Source organism: Myripristis murdjan, chromosome 7, assembly GCF_902150065.1.
Source record: "Myripristis murdjan chromosome 7, fMyrMur1.1, whole genome shotgun sequence".
NCBI lineage: Eukaryota > Metazoa > Chordata > Actinopteri > Holocentriformes > Holocentridae > Myripristis > Myripristis murdjan.
Genome location: NC_043986.1, coordinates 17,967,722 through 17,971,389, shown reverse-complemented (window position 1 = coordinate 17,971,389; position 3,668 = coordinate 17,967,722).

The following is a 3,668-nucleotide window of genomic DNA, read 5'->3' as shown; positions in this document are numbered from 1 at the left end:
TGTTCACACCTCCATTCAGCCAAAAAAAAAAAAAAAAAGAAAAAAGAAACGACAGAAATTCTTTGACAAGATATGATGACGTGCCCAGGTGGTGTGTTTCACTGGTCTCCTGGTCTTATGGGTGAGGGCAGCCAACCAAGTTGTGTGCGCATGCGCGCGCGCGTGTGTGTGTGTGTGTGTGTGTGTGTGCGCCTGCCTACAGTATACGTTGGTGTGTTTACCCCGGGCCCTGTGCTGTGGTGCTGTGATGCTGAGTGTCACCCTGCTCCGGCCTGAGCCCTGCAGCCAGAGAAACCAGCTGTGGAACTGACAGGTTTGTCTTCTACACTCACCTACACTCTTCCTTCTTCCCCTGCGTGCACACACACACACACACACACACACACACACACACACACACACACACTGGTGGGCATGCATGCACACATACAGATACACGTGCACAAATCCAAACACACACACACACACACACACACACACACACACACACACACACTCACACATACACACACAAACACTTTCATGGCCTGGGGTTTAAATACACATGCACACAAACCCCCCCGCATCCCCACATATCCACAGACCATCACATAAGCTGCAGGCAGTCTTTCTCATGCCAACTACAAACACAGAGCAAAAGGAATATGCTTACAGAGCTCCAATATAGACTGGCTACTCCTGACATGAGCACATTTTTACAATATGATCAAATATTAGCAAACAAGGAGAATGTGAACCAAACTGCTTGCCGGGAATATGCAAGTGCAATACGCTTTAAAACCATATTTTCCCATTGACATCATTCACCGAGGCACTGGATCATGCTATCTTTTCATTTATATTATTTTATTGAGCTGTAAATAACACCAGACAGGACTCCAGTGTCTGCAGATGACATCTGTAGGAGGACAAATTCATATTTAACATCTTTCACTCTGCAAACAAAAAACAAATACATTATGACCAAAAAAAATGTATCACAACTTTGCGAGGATGTGTGAGAATGCACAGTGCAATCATATTTATAGAAGTTTATTGTTGTCTCAGTAATGATAATGAACCTCAAGAGCAAAAACAGGAAGTGCCTGTGAACTGTTTTCTTTATTTTCTTTTGACTTTGTGATTTTTGGAATTTTCTTGTTTTTATATTTAATATTTCACCCAACCAGTACTAACCTGCTTAATTTTAATACATTTTCAGGACAATCTCAATAAGTTTTTCCCAAAAACCTCCATTTTCAAAGCATTCAGGTAAACATTTTGCCTGTTTCTACAAGCTGTACATGGTCTTCATGAAATTTGATTTTCATGATGCAACATGACTGCAGTCTCCCATGTGAATATACGAATGTTGTAGTATGCACATAGTGTTTAATGGAAGTACGTGGCACATACATGCACGTGTATTGTGCTCTGTATCATGTAGGTCAGTGAGGACATGCAGCATTGCCACAAGCAACTGAACTTGTGGTCCATCCAGGAAAAGCTGATGAGCTACCCTCAGGAGATGCTGCCTTCCATGGCACCTTCCCCCACACCCAACACGCACCTAGCAGGCACACACACTCAAGCAAACACACCCACAGACACACACACACACACACACACACGTGCACATGCACACAGACATTGACACACAGTAGTGAAGGATGCCATGTGTATCCAGGTGTCTGGCTGTGCTGTAGCACCCTTCAGATGTCACAACGACAGAAATCAGTGGCCTGACCAGAAAGGCTTGTGTGTTACCCTGCCACCTTTGTGTATTTGTGTATGTGTGTGTGTGTGTGTGTGTGTGTGTATTATCTACCTGGTATTCCTAGAGGGCGGGGGGGTGAGAAAAACAAGTGAGAAAACAGCAGAACAACTTAAGAGACAATGAAGAAAACGACACTGGCACCTGTTTCCCCCGGTGTTGAGGAAGAAGAATCCACCTCAGAATGTAAAGTGCCCGGTCCCTCGATGTCCTCCGATGGCACTGATCCACACTCCTGATTTCAGCTCTAAATATTTCACTCCAACAGCATGCACCGTATCACCTTTACCTCTCCTTCTAACCCTCCCTGAACATGCTCCCTTCCCAACACACACACGCACACACACACACACACACCTTTTTTTGGTTCAGTTATGTGGCCAGATGTCCAAGTTGACATAGCGCTTAAGGCGTTTGACTGGATGAAACGGTGCACTGGCTGCGGGTAAAGAGGGATTAAAACAGGGCCTGAGGCACTTGTGTTATATTGAAAACATCCTGGGCTGCTTTGTATGGAGATTTGCATACATTGGGTCTGTGCAGGGATGGCCCATCTGCTGAAGTGCATTGTCCCCAAACAACAAAGTGTGTTTAAATATTTCACATCTCCATCTATCGGGACAGAGGTACATAGAAATGACTGGAGAGTGAGAGAAAAAGAGAGAGAAAGAAAAGGAGAGGGGTGAAAAAAAAAGACAAAAAAGTAGATTGGCACAGCTTTGAATTTGAACTGCTCCCAAATGTGCCTCAGTCAGTACCACAGTAAATAACACTATCGCCGGCCAGGATTCAGGAAAATGAGGAGAATCTAAATATAATATGCTGTAAATTTGAATTCTGGAGGAAAACAGGGTGATCTGAGTGTAGAGATGAAAATGTAAAATTTATGCATTATGCATGATGCATAACTATCACTGCTTTCACCTACAAGTGGAACAGGTTATATTAAAAGATCTGTTTTTGATTTCTTTGCAAGTCCATAATATAAACCAAAGCTCATTTCAGAATGGTCAATACAATGAATCAAACAACATTTTTTGCGAACTTTTTAACTGATTGCATTCTGAAGTGCCTAATGCATTATTTATAACACTAATGAGATGTTAACTTAATATTTACTGAACAATTTCTAACCAATGAACACACTTTATTTCATCATGCATGCAATGTTGACTATGACACACACTGACAGTGTTGATATTATGAAACAGGGAAAAATCCATAGCACAGTTTGTGACAGTCTGGTCCAGTGTAAAGTTATCATCCCTCGAGCCCAAACCCTCTTTATTGTATTAATGCCATAACTCTGGCTTTCTGTGACATTTAAAGGCACTGTAAAATTAGATAATTACTGTAATATATCTGTGTACTCATCCCCCTTTCTGAGGTCAGAAACATAAAAATTAATAAGGAACAAGTGGGAGAAAGGGGACTGAGTAGAGATATTAAATGAGAGAGAGAGCGAGAGACAGAAAGAGAGAGCGAGAGAGTTTGAAATGACAGATTGAGATGGCGAAAGTTAAAGTTTTATTAATGCATAGAGAACATAGTCTGAAGTTACTTTGACATCCAAGGTTTATGCATTGTTCTCTCCATCCTCTCTTCCGTACTACTGCATTTTTATTTTCATTCTCCTCTGCCCGTCTGTCTTTCATTTCTACCAAAACACACATCAAACGAAAAACATGCTCAGGGCAGTGGATGGTGGATAGAACAGTAAGGTGATTTAACGATGGGACGGTTTGTGTGTAGGCTGGACAGCCTGGTGCAGCCTCCGTCTTCACAACCCTCACACACAGACAAACACACACACGCACAAGCACACACACACACACACACACACACACACACACACACACACACACATACACTGACACCAATATCTGAAAAAACAGCCAAGATGGACGTGAGGAAC